The sequence below is a fragment of the Apis laboriosa genome, unplaced genomic scaffold (genome assembly GCF_014066325.1).
Source record: "Apis laboriosa isolate Shangri-la unplaced genomic scaffold, ASM1406632v1 scaffold113_cov153, whole genome shotgun sequence".
In the NCBI taxonomy this organism is placed as follows: Eukaryota; Metazoa; Arthropoda; class Insecta; order Hymenoptera; family Apidae; genus Apis; species Apis laboriosa.
Window position 1 is genome coordinate 1076306 of NW_025220892.1, and position 18455 is coordinate 1094760.

An 18455-nucleotide genomic window follows, 5' to 3' on the forward strand; every position below is an offset into this window, starting at 1 on the left:
TTTTTAAATTTATTTCGAGATTTTGCCGTTGGAAAGATTTCGTTTGGAAAAATTTGGAGATAGTTTCGTAGTATCTTTCTGTTGTAATCGTCTTCTGTTTTTAAGAAACAGTAGGTTTATTTTTGGCATGTACTTACGTTTGTTCTTTTATATTTCTTTTTTGTATTTGAGATCGAGTTTTTGTTCTAGACAGTTAGCAATGTTAAAGTTCAATATACTGATAATTTATAAATACCGTTTAATTAAGATTGTTCTTTTATTTGGACTCGAGATTAAACGTGTATTTATTCCATCCTCGTGAACCTTTTCGAGAATATCGATATTTTATTTACATATTTTCCTTCGATATTTTTATAAAATTTTGCGGATTTGTCGTTGTGATTTTCTGTCTTTGTACGACGCGACTCATCGAGTAGATAGCAAATATCATTGGATTAAAAAAAAAAAAAAAAGTCTTGACTATCTTTATAGGGCGTATATAATCATTTACCAGTTTCACTTAATCAAGAGGAAAAACAAAAAAAGAAACTGTTTCCGCCCGGGATCGAACCGGGGACCTTGTGCGTGTGAAGCACACGTGATAACCACTACACTACGGAAACGTTGATACCAATCCTTTTCCTTTCGATTAAAATCCCCAAATTTAATCTCCATGATATCAATAATTATGAATGAAAAGAAACGAGGAGGAAGTAGGAAATGAAATCAACACTATTTGCTTAACGTATAGAATAATATTTCTTTATTCCAAAATAATATTTTATCTTGAAATTTTAAGCAAGAAAGAACTAGAAGAGAATTCAAAATAGCATTAACGATTAATGTAATATATAAATTTTTCGAGATTCTTGATTTAAAAAATATATATATATATATATGTATATATATTTCGAATATTCGAAACGTTTAAATATTTTTAAAATGGCAAATATTTTTAAAATTTCATTCTATGCATCGTTTCGATATATCTTCTTTACGAGACACGTGCGTATCGGAAATTTTTTTGGTAACACTTTCAGCGAAGGCAGACTGAAAGAACAACTGGTAAAACACAAAATCAGCTGTAACGCGTAAACAAGGTCAGCTAGGACAAAAGTGTATATAAACATTTATTTTTTATTGTTTCTGCGTACTGACCTTCAAAAATTTCTATTTTATCGTGCATACCGTATAACGAGCGGAATTTTTTTTACGATATTCCAACACGTCCATCCTTCGATTATTCCGAATAATATGACGACCTCGATAAATTTTTCATTTTAATTCTCGATAATTAATCGCCAACTTACGAGAGCGATCATTATTAAAAACATATTAATATTCTGTCAAGTTCGCAGCTATTTTAGATTCAATATTTTGCAACGGGATTTTTCGATATTTTTACAGGAAACGACGAATAATTTTTTTAGAAAGAATTTTTAAAAAAAATTTAAATTCAGAATTAAATATATATTCCGAACAAAGAATAAGTATTAATAATATTAAATACGTTTTCGACAAAGTTTCAAAAAATCTCGATTACTTTCGATAATCATCTATTTTCATTTAATTATTAAAAAATCGTTATAAATAAAATCGTTATCGAAAAAGTATTGGAAATTGTAGAACATTTAGGCCAGTATTAAAAAAATGCAAAAAAAAAAAAAAAATACTATCATTATTAAAATTAAAAAATAATACATTTAATTATCTAAGAATTCAGCATCAAAAGATTATTTAAATTCGTAAATAAAATTCCACACCATTCACCGAAAGATTTCACGTATCTTATGGATATCCGATTTCATTGAAAACGCATACAGAAATAAAACTGACCTGCGCTACCAAGTCCCAATCCGCGCTCCTTTGTCCCTTGCATTCCAGGAACTCCACTTTGGAATTATCGATCGATCGTTCTTTAGAATCGCTGTGGTGTACTTGAAAATCGCATTTTCGCGGTTACACGGAGAATCCTTTCGACCAACCAATCCTCCCTTGAATAGCGTTTTGCATTTTCCAAGCGTTGAAACGATTCGTGGTAATGGATAGACCTTCTTTATCCCTCGATTCTTGAACCATTCGATCGATCGAAGAAGGAGAAAGAAGACGAAGAAGAAAGCCATTTTCGAGCGGAATTTCTCTCCGATTGAATAAAATCTAACTCGTCCCTCGAGTGAAACGTTGAGTTTGGAGTCGAGAGACAATGATTTGTTTGTTGAAATTCGATGAAAATTGGATCGTTGATACTTGGATTTGGATGGATTTTATTTAGAAAATAGGTGAAAAGTAATGATGTGGATTTCGAAAGATCAGTCGAGGCTTGATTTTTTTTTTTGAATTCGATGAGATTTTAGATTTGTGATGTCTGGAAGTTTTCGAGAATTCTTGAAATCCTCTTCCAGCGTGCTTATTTCTCTTTCTCTCTCTCTCTTTTATTTTCAAAAAAGAAGACACGATTCGAGAATTAAAATTTCAATCAATAAATTTTTATTTCCAAACTTGAAAAATTTGCAATCGATCAACAGTAATAATCAGTCATGCAAAAAATTTGTATATCTTCTCTTTTCTCAAAAATAAATAAATTAAACGTTAAATAAATTAAACGTATATATATAATTATTTCAATGTAACTTTCAGCTTTCACCGAATCTATCTATTTATTAAACAGCTCTCCTTTTCTTTTTGTGAATTTAAAATTTCAACGAGTTAAAAAATATTATTCCTTCTATCCAATTTAAAAAAAAAACCTCATCAAGAATCGTCAAGACACAGATCCTCGTCTCTCCAAATCCAATAAATATTTACGAAAAATGTACAACGCATTATTTCAACAAAATAATATTCAAATATCTGGAACGAGAAGAAAAATTTATATCTCGAATAACGTGAAGATAAAAATTAAAATAACGACCCTAAAATCTGGTGGTCCACAATGATGAAAACTTGTAAAAAAAAAAAAAAAAAAAACGATATCGATTTTAACATAACAGGGAGAGATCTCGTAATAAAAAGCTGAGCGAGGTTGACGATCTTGCAATAATAGAAAGCCACGATTCCCCTCGTTCCTCGGTTAAGCCTGATGCTTGTGCACCGTGTCTCTCTCTTGGCGAAACTTTTACTTTTACTTACGGAGAAAGTGCACCGGTGCTGCAACTCTCGCGATTTAGAACGCGTAATTCACCATCATCTCTCGTTTGAATTCTCTCTGTCACGATTTTCTCTCTTCCTTTCTTTCTTTCTTTTTTTTTCTCTCTTTAAAAGAGAGGATCACGACTGGAGATCGATAGACGAGAGATCGTTTCTCTTAGTAAAATTGTTTCTTGATCTTTTTCGAACAAACCCTTTTCCCAGAATTATTTATTATACATATCTTTCTCTCTCTTAAAATTATTATTCCTTAATTTTGAAAGAAGGAAATATTTTAAAAAAATAAATTTCCCCCCACTTTGAAGATTAAACTAAATCTCACTTTAAAATAAATAATAAAATAATAAAATAATTGAAATAACTTTATTAAATTGGATGAATATTTCCTAAAATTCTTCTTTTCTTCTTCTTCAAAAACCTCTAAATTCTTTCCTTTTTTTATATTTTCTACCGTCGATTCTGCTAAATACATCTTTTCTTCGAGAACAAAGGGGAGGGAAAAAGAAACAAACATCTATTGGAAACAATGAAAATCAACCTGTCTGTGCATAAATCACTCCAAGCACGCGAAAAGTTCAAAGGTTTCCATTCCGGATACCTGGGCCCCGATTCCTTCCCATTAATCGATCTTTCAACGAGTCGACGTTAATGAGCGTATATTCGTTTCACGGTGTTGCGGCCTTTTCCATTTAAAGGGGGGGCGACACACTTTCCGCAGCCACGACCACGAGAAACCGTGCAATTCCACGACGGTTCATTTCATTTCCTGGTTGGAGCAACGATCTGCCCGGTCGTTAGCCGCTGCTGCGACTAACGTTTCAACAATACCATTCAACTGCATCGTTGCATCGTTCGATTGTCCCGCGATCACGCTTCAAACGGATAGGAAAAGCAAGGATTGTCAATTTAAAAGGGGACACGTTACACGAGTAAACAGGTCACAATTGCGAAAGGAGAATGTTTAAAAGCGTGATTTTGGGACTGGTTTAATCAGTCAAAAATTGAAAATATACAGATAGATTGTACATCCTTATTATATTCCATTTATTTCGATTCGATCGGGAATGAAGGAAATATACGAGGAATTCTTACCATAGGATTTGTATGTAAAGAATAATAATATAATAATCGTTTTGGAAAGCGGTGTTACATAAATGAAGAACAAAAAATATATATATATATCGCATCGTAGAATCTCTCCCATGAAATTATCCAACAATAACTATAAAGAAAAATGATTAACGAGGACAAATCTAGGAAGTAATAAACGATATTATAACGTAACTTCATACTCGAAGTTTTACACAAGTCTTTAAAGAGACTTCGGTAGAGAATCTTCCTGTTACTCAACATTATTTATTCCTCTGCCCACTATAAAAAGTAACATCGTAACGTCGGTTAACGAACGGCGTTTAAATATTAATAAACATTGTATCCACCCGTTGCAACCGTATATATATATATATATAGAAAACTGGGAAGAATTTCCATTAAAAATTCGTTTCTCAAAAGAAACAGGAAAAACTTTCACTCTGGTGGTGTCTGGGCCGATCCGTGGGATCGGCGATCGAAAGCGGGAATGGGGCGTTACGTTACGGAATTATTCGCGGCTCTGGTCATTTCGCGCACGCTATTTTCCCGATACATGATAAGATAGAAGCGGTTCGAACAAAAACGCGGAAATTCTAATGGGAAGCGGACACGGTCGAATACGAACTTTCATATTTTTTTTTTTTTTTTTTTTTTTTTCATCGAGATCGAATCTATTGTAGGAACATCGTTCGTGAAACTGTTGAGTTGAGAAATAATTGTAAACCAGTGTCTCGAGAAATCAAAAATCGTTGTTTAAAAATCGAAAGGCGAAAATTGTTTCGATAGCTTGCAATCTTATTTTAATCCTTAGCTATTTCGTGCTAATTGTTACTTGTCATCTTGTTATTTGTCAATATTATCATTTGTCAATATTATATTTGTCATTATATTTGTCAATATATTTTATGAGAAAGGGAAGAGAGGAGATTGTTATGGGGAATTTTTTTTTTTTTTCTCTTTGTTATGTCGTAGCCGAGTGTTCTATAAAAGAGACGACCCAATTATCCGCGATGGAAAGTAGAACAAAGTGGCAGAAACTTTCGGTTTCGCCGATGTTGCGTCTTTCACTCGGTAACCTCCATTCGAGCATTGCAAGTTTCGCGTGTACCTCTCCGACAGATCTAACATCGAAACTTTCGTTGGTATTGTTACGATTTTCACCCCGCGATACTGAAATCTCTGTCGGTTCTCGGTTGGATCGGAATTGGTGATCCAACAGGAAGCGAAGTTTCTTTCCGATTATTACGAATTTTTCCAAGATTTTGTTGCTCGATGGTGACAAATTGAATTGAAAATTATTATATACATAATCTATCCTCCATTTTTCCTTTGCCTCACTTTTCTTCTTCAACTTTTTAATCGAAGTAAATCGATACAATTGGAGTACATGTGATTTCGTGGTGATTGATTGCCAGGAGAACAATTAATCGAGAGCAAAGGAATTTGTATTATTAGGATGATAAAAAATTGTTCGAACGAAAATCGAATGAATTATTTTTTACTATTTATCAAATAAATTAAACATCATCGTTCGAAGATTGAACCTCGTCCCTTTCGATTAATCGACGAGGAGAAGAGGGGGAGAAATAATTTCGATAAAAATTTTCGCACGGGGAACAATTCGAGCACGGGCAGGAAAAAATTATTGGAACCGGTCACCGGACTACGTGCGGTTCTTTTACGATCGGCAAAGAAATCACGCAAACGATATCACACGCGAATCGATTCCTCGCTACTCGTGTGACACGGTGTTACGTTCGATGTGTGCAGTAACCTGTGTAATTCAACGCGGAATTTTATGATCGCATTTGCACACGGAATTCGTGCCCAAGGTGAGACGACTACGACTACCTCGTCACGCGTTTACTTCCCGCCGTCGAATCGAGCCGTGCTTATCGTTCCTTGCGCGTTCAATACCGATTTCTATCGTTCCGCGCGATTAGCGCCAACTTGTCGCCTCCATTTTCCTTCCCTCAGAAGAGAATCAATCGATACCTTCGACGGAAATTAAATTTTATTCGAAGAGGTCTCGAATCGATCGAAATAATTATTTTAAATGGAATTGGAAAAGATATTCGAGTTGATATTTCCCTTAAGAAATTTTTCATTATCGAAGATATTACCAATCTCTTTGTAAAACCACTTTTTAATTATTTCAAGAAATGAAATTCTTCCTCCAGAATTTCCATGGAAAAACTGGATACTAGTTTCGAGAGGATTATTAAAAAAAGTTGCAAGTTAGACTTTATCGAAACTGCAAGAATTATATAACAATTTTACAGGGGAATAATGGTATAAAAGGGAAAAGAAAAGAAGAAAACGACGAGCGTTAAACGGGTGAATAAATTCTCTCGAAACGTCTCGATACGAATCGCGCCTATTATTTGCCGAGAGGCCCATAAACAACGGTTTGATTTCACCCCGAACAAAAGTATGGTTACAATAAAGCGGAGCCTCGTTACGGAGGCTCGCTCGAGCGGAGAAAGTTAACCGATGGCCGGCCCCATCTTCCTGGATCGGGCGAGCGGTGGTCGTTGATCCACGAGGCGGCCTCCATCGTTTTCCTCATTCGAGACCGGAGAAAAGTAAGAGTATCGTATCGAATCGAAGAAAGTGCACGAGGGACACGAGCCTCGACCATGTTTCCACGCCAGTGGCACATCTCCGCCGTGTGCATTTGCAAGAAAGGTGTCGCAATCGAACGTGGCTCGGTTTGCCTCCAACTCGGGTAATCGAGGCGTGGATGACCCCCTTGACCCCGCACAACCGAGAGAGTCGCTTGCGAAACTCTAGCCTAAGCTCTCCCCAACGAAACGATCCTTCATCTTCCTCGATCCGACCTGAAAAAGTGAAATTTTCATTCCCTTTGTTTTTGGATTATTTCGAATCGCGCGAGGAAACTCGTTCTTGTAATTTCACTCTCTGTCTTTATTTTTATTTTCTTCTGGAAGGATAATTTAAGAGGCTGTCGTAAAAGGAAGAAACTTTCTCAAAGGATATATAATAGGATTTTTTTTTTTTTTTTTCTACAAAATAACGGCAGATGAATTTCCTTTGGAAAACGTTTGGAAATTTTCGTTTAATAAAAGAGGATGGAGATATTATTTCCGTTTAATCATCGATCGAGATGTTTATCGAAACAATCGTGAAAACAGGTGTTATGAGGGATTCGTAAGCCGCTGCGAATAATAATCGATTCGAAATGAATCACGAGGGGCAATTTCGAGAAAATAATTGGCGAACGATTAATCGTGGCAAGGTCTACACGAGTCGTAAATATGCGCAAGGCCGTGATACGTGAGTTACAATTCTTATCAATTCTACGCATGACAAGGTCATCCGTTTATTATCAATTTATTAAGTGCTTTTCCTCTCGTTCCTCACCTGGAAACCTGTTTTTATATCCAGAAATACGTTCCATTTGCGTGTATATTAAATATGTGTATATATATTAATGCTTTTGATGAAATTGTTTTATTTGTAGTTAAAATTGATGTTTTTCTTTTTTGCTTGATTAGCGAAAAGATTTTATTTTTTTGCAATTTCGAACGTGAACGAACTTTAATCGTAATTTCTGGAATTTGTTTGGAATTATTTTACGATTGTGTATCTGTACGATGATATTAATAATACGGTTGAATTTATTAATATTTGGATTGGTTATATTATTTTTTGAATTTATGAATTTGTGTGTGTGGATGGATTTGTGCAACATTTCGCGAAATATAATTATCGAGAAAGGATAATTATTTATTTTCAGAAATTTATTTTCGAGTAATATTTTTCCGTTGATGGAGAGAACGATAAATATCTTTGGAAAAAAAATGTAGAAAATTTTGGAGGAGATTAAGAAAATCTTCGACGATCCGTGTAATAGAAATAGAATAGAGTAGCGATTAGAGGTAATTAGAAATAATATTACAATAACAAATTGTAAAAATTTGAAAACTAAATTAGTAGTTTTTGATGAATCGAAAAATAAAATAAATCGATAGCGACATAAAATATTAATGAAATCGTAAGCGAAAATTTATGCGAAGTTTTAAAAAAAAAAATTTCAAAAATTATCCTGTATTTAAAAATCTAAAACTTTCATTTTCCATTTTAAAATCGATAAATCTCTCAATTCTCGAACTAAATATATATTTCCGTTTCAACTATTTCAAATTACAAATTTCGACACGAAGTTCGCTATATAATAATAAAATAAATTCAAAGGGTTTTAAAAAATTAATCAAACCAAATTAATTTCGTTAATTTCAATTATCGCGCAAAAATTCCCCAAAATTTAGAATTACGCAACACGGAATAAATAAATAAAAAACAAAAAGTGAAAATTCAAAATAATTCACGTTTCGATTACCATGGATTCCCCTAAAAAAAAAAAAAAAAAAAAAAAAAAATTGGCCAACATAAATAATAATCGAAAAATTACATAACAACATCGAGTAAAAGAGAAAAGGTGAAAGTTTAAAGGGCTCGAAGGGTTGGTTACGATGGCGTAATCAACAGCCTCCAACTGAATGTACCGTTAACGGTACATTTTTTCTTTTTTTTTTTTTTCCTCTCTTCTTTTTATTCTTCTTTTTTTCTTTTTTCTTTTTTTCGAGCATTAGCCACGTTGACGTAATCAGTCTCGCGTCGACAAACCGGGACAAACTAGACGCGACCTACATATTGTTTCGACCATGTTACACAACCTGCGAACGAGTCTCGTCCGGGTGAACGACCGCTTTCGTCGCCATGTTGTGAAAGCGTGTGCCGACACCACGTGGACCACGTGAGAGGCAGAGGCAGCGTCTCTCAAATTGTCTGACAACCCTGACAGAGTACGTGTACGTCCACTGTCACTGTTTCGAGGTCGTCCAATTGCCGGACGACGCCCGATAAACCGATTTATTTAGTGCCACCATCCTACTCCGGGGAGTTCGTCTTCGTCTCGTTACGTAATCGGATTTCGTTCGTTAGTTTACCGGATTTTTCAACATTCTTCCACAGATTTTGTTATTTTTGGCTTGGGTCGTACGTACGTACGTTTAATACCTGACACGATGTTTTTTGAAAAATTAAAATCGAAAAGCTTCTTCTCGAAAAGCTTTATCGTAGGTAGGTTGGTATGCATATATGTATGTTTGTTTAGAAATTTTCTTTTTTTCTTTTAAAAAAAAGGTTTATTGGTGTAATTGGTATCGTAGATTGTATATAACGATTGTAGTTATAGTATCTTTGTATGAAAATTAATTTTTTTATTAATTCAGGAAAACGATATTTAACAAATCGAGTCAATAAAAAAATTGATAATTTATTTTTCAAAAAAGGTTCATAAAGTGTAAAAATATTAGTAAGTGGAATTATTAAAGTAAATTTATTTATATTTGGAATAATATGTATTAAAAGTTTTCTGTTAATTATTTTTTAATCTTGCGCCAGAATATTTATTTTTTTTATAACAATCACTTTGTAATCTGTTTCGTTACAAAGTAATAAACACGTAAATATTTATGGAAAAATTATGAATCGTTACATTTTATTATCGTAATTGTGTGGAAGTAATTTAAACACGATCTCTTTTTTAAAAACTTTTTTAAAAAAAATATAATTTTATATTAACAAAATATAATGTATTGTAAATTAAATCGATAATAATATAACAATATAAAATTTTTCGTAATAATATTGTAGCGCGACGCGTTCGTACGTTTCCGTGCGACCTCCGCGCGCACCGATCGAATATAAACATTGCGAATACACGCGCTCATTTGTCACCGTGACTTCGCGTCGAACGGTTCGAAGGCTTGAATAAGATATTATAATATTTCAAAAATGTGAATGGGCAAAATTGTTATCAACTATAATTTTCAATCAATTTTTCTTTCGTATGATCCATTTATTATTCTATCTCTTACATAATTTAAGACAAAGTACAATTTTTTAATCGTTCGTTTTTTGACATTTATCGATTAAAATCATACGAACGAATATACATATTTTTTTTTTTTATTTATTTTTTTTTCTAATTTAAAATTTATATCTTTTTTAGAAATATACAATTACACACCAATCGAAACACAAATTTTCACCAATGATTCGTACGTGATAAATTTTAAACAATTTTGTTGACACTTTCCTCCGACTATTTTTTCACGCATCGCTTCCGAACATTCACATTCACAAAGTTGTGGCTAATTATTCGGACGGTAAGTTGGCACGAGGAAATCGGTAAAATGCCAACGAACGTGTTAAATATTTAAGCGGTTTCTTCTCCTCTGTTGCAACGGGATTATATAGATGATCATGGTCAAATATGTTTTACAGAAGAGAAATAAAATTAAAGAATATTATTTATTTCGAACGTTTAATCCAACATCGGATCCTTGATAAAAATTAACGACGACGATTTATCGCCTCGCTTGAGAGGCCTTTTCTCGAGTATTCAAGGACTTCATATTTCATATTTCATCACAAGAGCTTTTTACGTTCCTCTTTTTTTTTTTTTTTTTTTTTTTTCTTTTCCATTGGAACGCAGACAGAAGTGGAGGAACAGATTAGATGTGATTCATAGCGCGTTCCTGTACGACGACGGTGGACACATGATTAACAGACTGTCGTAACAGGAAAAGAAATTTTGAAAAGTTAAGAAGAACGAATTTTTAACTATTTTAAGAAAATAATTTAAATCGAGGAATTTCAGAAAATATATCGATACTTTTCAAGATAAATAGAAAATAATGTTCGATTTCTAACGATGATCATCATGAAACACGAAATCGATTGCCGTCGATTTCTAAAACAATTTCAAAAACTATTATATCTCTCGTTACATCGTAATTCATTTCCGTCTTTCATTTTTTGATTTGTCCACGGATAAACGATGTTTAAATACCGTGTCAAACGATCATCGAAACGAAATCGAAAGTTTCCCCCTCTTTTTCCTCTTGGTGAAATTCCTTGGTGTGAAGCGAAATATTAGAACTTATAATTTTCTATTCCTTGATTCTCTTTTCTCTCCCTTGCCAAAAATCTTTCTTTCTTCCTTCCTTCCTTCCTTCCTTTCTTTCTTTCTTCGTTGTTCTAATTTTACGCTCTCCTCCCCTTCCCCCCCAAGAAAAATTCTTTCCAATATTCACATCAATCATCGTCTCTTCTACAAAGGATGGACAAGCGACGATGGTTACACGTTTCGTTCCCATCTGTAATTATTCTGGCATTGTGGCCTGCCACGAATAATCGGACCACGTGTCAAGGTCACGTATATTAATTACCACGTGCCGTTTTTTTAACGCCTTCTTCGTGTTTCCCCCCTTTTTTTTTTTTTTTTTTTTTTTTTTTTTTTTTTTTCTACTTTTTCCTGCGATCGAGTCGAAAGCGAAACTCACGCTCACGGGGGTATCGAGATGAGAAACAGAAACGAGAGACCGTGGAACGTGGAAATTGACTTTAATTAACATCATGGGCCTTGCTCCAATTAATGAGGGTGAACCACTTGACCCTTCGCCTCGAACCGGCTAATATTTCCTTTGTCAACGTTTAACAGAACGTCTTCCTCTATTTGGGTTATCATATCGTCTTGTTACGTTGTTACTTTGCACGGAGGAAGAAAGTTGTGCGGAAGAAGAAGATTTATGGAGTTTTCGATTTACAGAGGGGGGGAGGGGGATGGGTGAGATTTATGATTAATTATTCGAATCGTGGCTGAGTTTTGAATCGGTGAACATTTTTAATTGAAATGATTGATTTATCGAGGAATTAATGGAATGGAAATTTTCAAATTGTATTTCGAATATTTTGAAACTTTTATAATATTCCAATATTTAGGAATTTTTTGATTCCTTCCTTCGCTTCTCTGCCAAATTTATTTTCGAAAAAATCGAATTTATTTCTTTCTCTCTCTCTCTCTCTCTTCGAAGATGTAGCAAACGTGTATTATAATGCGCAACAGGAGAACGAGAAATCGAAAACTTTCTCGTTTCGTTTTCACAATCTTTGATCCGAGTATCGCGAAATAGAGCACCAGCCTCCTGTTCAACTTTCGAACGTAGGAAAAATCGAGAGTCGCCATTATACATCCAACATGGCATCTTCTTATCGATCACGATTTCTTAACGATCCTAATCTTATTTTTCGAATGTACGAACGAGGCCGGCTTAAACCGATACACTATCGGTCAAAAGTGTGAAGGGAGCGCGCACAGTATCGAAATCGTGATATCACGAAAATTTGATTTCGCACGTAATAACGAATAATGAAAAAAACGATTCTTTTCTTAATCGAAGAAAAATAAAAAATTTTTTCTCAATCCGTTTTCTTAATTCTTCTAAATTTTTCCATTTATAGAAATTTAAAAAAATTATTCGAAAGGATTGACACTCTTCGATCGATCCTCGAACAATCAATATAATTTCTCTGTTTAATTCTCTTTTACGTATAATCGAATGACATATTTATGAACAGCAGTGTACACGAGAGATTCGGTGCGATTATCCATCTTCCCTTTTCTCTTCTCCGCTCCACTCTCACTTGCTCCACGAGATGGCTCTCACGGTGAAAGTAAAGAGATTACTTTTGCCGCTTATAAGCCGCCTCCGCGATGTGCCAGCCAGCCTCTCGCTCATGGCCCAACCGCGCCACGTGATACGATGTCGGTTGGAACGACAATGCGAACAAACTTTCTTTCTTTCAACGTTTCTCAACGACGCGAATCTGAGATTCGGAGGGAAGGGCAACACGCCGACCTGTTCCACCGGCGCAAAGGGGGCTGGGGAGGGAAACGAGGGAGCCGATATCTTTACTTTACCAGAGTTTACCAGGCCCGATTTCTATGGAGTGAAACCGTGATAGGAAACGGGATTTCGGACTCGCCTACGCTTTTATCTCCTTCTCCTTGATCCTCGTTATTGCCGATTTTATTGAAGAGAAAAGTTGGAAATGTTTTGGAAAGTTTGGAGGGAGGAAATGGATTTGGGAAGAGGAAAATGAGTGTATTATAATATAAGTGTATTATTCAATTATGGAGAGATATTTTGATTGAGATATTCGAGTCGAAAATTAAGATTGAAGTAAGGATATTTGAGGGAGACGAAGATGGCAAATCTGACGAATTCTTTTGAAAATTCGTCTACGATCATTCTAAATTTTATTAATGAAATAAGATCTTCTTAGGAAAGGTGATAAAATTTTGAAAGAGCTAACAACATCGATGGAATGGAGGAAAGAATGAAGAGGAGAGACGGAAGATTAACTGTTCGGCGAACAGCCATTTCTATGACTAATCCGTATCATAACGATTCCAGAAACGAAGGATAAAAATTTACGATTTCGATTCACAAATCGATACGAGAGGAGAGGAATAATATTTCCAAGTTCGTTCACGTTACATGGCAAAATGGCGTCCAAAAGGTCGGGGGAAATTTCCGCGGTGCAACGTAATTGTCGTTAATTTTTACACGATTAGAAAGTTCCACCGAGGATCGATAGCGCTTAAGCAGCGGCTCAATATTCTCCCAAGCCTTGATTCTCCCGAGCCTTTCAATTTCATCGGCGACAGTAAAGGATTTCACGCGCGAATAAGCGAGAAATCGGCTCGTTCTTACCCTCTTCATCTTCGTGACAACGAGACGAGCGTTCATCGCCTTGGAATCATTTTATTTCTTTAAGAATTCGTCCCGGCACTCGTGAACTTTCGCCTCTTCTTCTCGTCAATTCTTTTTTTTTTTTTTTTAATTTTTTTAATCGATACTAGCAAAATTAATAATTTTATGAAGAGCAAGCAAGAAAATCAGGTCATTAGGGAAGATGGGGGATTTTCTAAATCTGAGGTATATTCATCTCGGATCAAGATGTCTCTCATGGCCATCTAATAAATGGATCAAGAGCAACCGTGTTTCTCGAGCCAAGAAAGCTCGACATTAGCACCAGCTTAAATTGCGTACATTGTATATTAAACCTCTGCTGGTCTAATATAAACTCCGTAGCGACGTTATATCTAACAAAACGTTTGTCTTCGCTTGGTCGCATCTGAGAAGAATATTTCAAATCTAACAACATATATAATACGACAAATTTTGCAATAATTAAATAATTATTGGATCGACGAATATCGATCCTAAAATCACCCATCCTTTTACAACTCTCTTCGAAACCTCTCGCGCCATCCACAACCCTTTCGATCCCTCTCTCTCTCGCTACCCTAAGACTCGTCACCTCCTCCAACAGTAGCCAAGTTTCTTTGTTTCCCTCCCCCGCCCAAAGACTCGTCATCGACTCGTCGCGAAAACGAAACGTGGAACAAGGGATTTAAGAAAGAATACGAGTCAGCTTTTTCGGATCGACCATTGTCTCCCCCCTTCTTAAACTCTTCGATAAAGCTGTCAGAAACGTCAACAAGTCTCTCCACGGTGTTTACAGTTGGACGAAAATCCCGATGACGATAAAACCGGATCCGAGACGTGGAATCGCAGGCGGGGGCGGGGAGGCCGAAATTAGGCTGGTCTCGATATTTTCTGAACTTTCACCGCCCGCTTTTTCGACGACCGACCTTTTTATTCCTCTTCTTTCGCCGCTATTGTTTCTATCGGGCTGCTCGTAAACCACCCACGAGAGAGAGAGAGAGAGAGGTATACTTTCGGGGGAATTACGCGGGCAAACAGGACAATCAAGTTCGCGGGTTTACAGCGCGACGTCTACAGCGGGATCCGGGGGAGAGAGGGTGGCGTTTAACGATCCACCGATGACGACCATCGATGACGACTTTGCTGGTGACTCCGCTTCTTGGAGATCTTTTGTTTTTCCTTTCTTCCCTTTTTTTTTTCTTTTTAAAGGATTTCTGCGCATCGTGAGTATTTTCCATTGTTCGAGGAATGGACGGTTTCTTTGGTTTCTCTTGGTTTGGGGATTTTCTTTGGGTTTTTGTACTCGTTTATTTTTTTAGATTAAGAATTATAAGTATAAAGTTATAGTTATTTTGGTGGAAGGATAATTTAGGATAATTTGTTTTCTAATTATTATTGGGTGATGTTTCATTTAATTTTTGTAACAACGAACGCGAGAAGAGAATTAAAAATTTGTTTAAAATTGTCCTAAAATTATCCGTGTCTCTCCTTTCTTCGCGAGATCACATCGTATTCCCAAGCCTGGAAAAAAGATATCTAATCGAAACTTATTAAAAACTCAAATACCATTATTACAATTATTTCCAATTCAAAATTCAAATTTTCCCCATCGCTGCAATTCTGCACGACTGTAATCGATCGAATCGATGAAACAGAACCCGAAATCCTCTTCTCTTCCACCAGGACGCTAAAAATACTGCGCGAAAAATTACCCGATCGGTAAGAGGGAGGGGAACAATGAAAATCGCGTTCCATTACCTTCTTCGCCTTCTTCGTTATCGGCCTCGTAGGTGGAGGACCGCTGAAGGGCACGCGTGGGCGTGCAGTGCGTGGAGTGCACACGCGACTCGCGAGGAGCTGTCGTCTACGCGCAAATGTCAATGACGTCTAAAAATAGGACGAGTAGCTGTAGAGTAGCGTACGCTTCCCCTGGCTGGAACATGGAGTCGAACGTTGCTCGAACGAGGATCTTTCTTGAAATCGAATCTCGACACCTCGTTCACGCGATCTTTCTCGAGGAAACCTCTCGAGAAAAGCGAGGTTTTCCCGTTGGAGGGTTAGCTACTCTTAGGAGTAGGAGTTGATGATCGATGTAGTGGATATTCATTTTCAGTTTCATTTCTATTATTCTTAATACGTATTCGTAAAAATTTGCATCCAGATTCAATTCGAGATCCGAAGAGATTTTGAACGTTGAAACGTTTAATCAAAAGTTAAGGGTATACGATTCCATGTTCCATCATCCAGCTGTGTGCAATGTTGAAATTCGAGTCGATTTCTTTTTTTTTTTTTTTTTTTTTTTGTGCAAGATTCGGGACCTCGAGTGGGGAGGAGTAACATTTTTAGAAGCTCGTTACAGCAACCTTCTAATAGCTGAAATTGACGCGAATAGCGGCGCGAGTCGTAAAAATAACTGGCTTACAAGGGTACACCGGCTGTTAAACTGTTAAATTATACGATCCTCTTCTCGAGTCTTCTTCCAGAACCCGTGTCATTGAATCGTCTCGCTCGAACGATATACCGTGTGGCGGATATATATAAAAAGTCGAATGGGAGATCTGGAAGCCTGGAACATTGCGTAACGTGTCGCGGCTCGCGATCCACGCCCACGATAGAGATCTTCTCTCGAGGAATATCGTTTCCACCCTCCACGAGTTTACGTAACTGGGGGAGGGTGGGAAAGATTTTGTTGCTCGTCAAAAGGGAATTTGCGAGAGGAAGATCTATTTTTCTTAAATTAAACGATTATTATTCTTCGCTTCGTTGGAAACAAACGAAAGTATAGGTGTTTTTCTACACTTTTTAAAATATATCCGTACTTTATTGAGAAGTGTTCGTTTAAGCCACGTTCGTGTAATTGGATAAATTATTACAAGAATGAGAAGGAAAAAGAAGAATCACGCCTGAAAGAAACGAAGACATCGTTTGGAAGAAGAATCGGTACAAAGGTCTTCTCGGAGAAGACCTTTGGGAGAGGTGTTAAGATAAATATTCTAAGAGAGATTCGATCCAATGCCTCGATATTAAACAGCTAAACTCGAAAGCAAATTTCGAATCACCTACATACCATATATCGTTCTCCACCATATTGATCTCCTCCATTCGAGCAACCAAAAAAATTATCACAAAATCGTCAAAGTAAACCCGTCTCGGACGTCGTCCATCACCGAATTGCCCAATGTAAACTCAAACAAGCCGGCCACATTCACGTCCACGGTAATTTACGTAATTTTACGAAATTGTGTCGACGACCTTGCCACCTCGTGTATCACTAGCCTGCAACTAAGTTTTAACCCGGATGGAAAAAGACCTTGACGAAGAATTCGAGGAATTATTAGGATCGATGTACCCTATTCCCAACGAAGGCGATTGCCTCACGCGAACTTTGGGACTCGAAAATGGCGGCGCGGCGAGATGTTGGCAGAACGATACGCTTCCTCGATTACAAAAGGAAATAATGGAAAACGAAAAAAGAAAAAAAAACGAGGGATCGAGCCTTGACCCATCTGGAGGGGTGGCAAGGTACCGATGATCTTCACCTGTCTCTTTCGATCACGATGGACGCGGATGGATCGTGAAACGATGGCTGAGAGGACGACGATTGCGCCGACGGAGGAAAGGATGGAATGGTAACTGCTGTTGATTTTATTATTATTGTTATTATTATTATTATTATTATTGTTAGTATTATTTTTTTCCACAGCGTGGAGCCTTGGATAACTTGTTAAGTAAGTTTTTTTTTTTTTTTTTAAGTTTAAGTTTATACATGCGTGCGTACATTATAAATGATGATAGTGCTGTTATGAAAATCGATGTCTCAACGTAACGTGAAGATAGTAGGGAAAAAAAAAAAAAAACATTTTTGTATCTTGATATGATACTTACATAAGATGTCCAGATTACGAGCATGGAAGAAGTAATAATTGGTTATGATATAAAGATAAACAATTAGGAATTTAATTATAAATAATAAGTGGATTTAACTTTAAGTAGGCTAACGATAAATCGTCTTTTGCATATCGTGCAATTTGCATTTTTTGCGTATTTCTCGTTTAAATTTTTCCATAAATGGACGAATCCATTCCATTTCTTATTTGCGTTTCAACCATTGTTGTCAACCAACGCGCTTTATTATCATTAAAAAAAGTATATTCATCCGTCGTATGAGAGAATAAAATCGCCACCATTTCTTCTTCTCTTTCTCTCTCTCTCTCTCTCTCTCTCTCTCTCTCTCTCTCTCCGACAAAAGAGACGAGATTTCGTTTCCATCGCGTTCGTCGTCGAGATGACTGAAACTGAATCACATTGTTGAATTCACAGCCGTTGGAAAGTGCATCGATTGTAAACAAAACTCCTAATATAACCACGTGTTAAAGTTATTCGCGGTTCGTTGAACCCCGTTCGTTCGTTACACATCGTGGTTTAGCGCACGTGTCTCTGATCGTAACCTCGCTATTTCTCTCCCCTCCTTCCCCTCGCCTTTATCCGAATTTATCTCGAACCGTCGTTCGTCGTTTAATTGCCTCGTCGATCGATGGATCGGGTAAATCGAGGAGAGGGAGGAGGGCTGGAATCTCTCTCTCTCTCTCTCTCTCTCTCTCTCTCTCTCTCTCTCTCTCTCTCTCTCTC

The 18455-nt window shown here is 36.4% G+C and overlaps 1 non-coding gene across 1 annotated transcript; it reads right to left on the bottom strand.

Moving 5' to 3' along the window:
• Nucleotides 1-529: 529 nt before the first annotated feature.
• Trnav-cac lies at nt 530-602 on the bottom strand. Its single transcript has one exon. It is a non-coding gene; the product is annotated as a tRNA-Val (tRNA).
• Nucleotides 603-18455: the final 17853 nt, after the last annotated feature.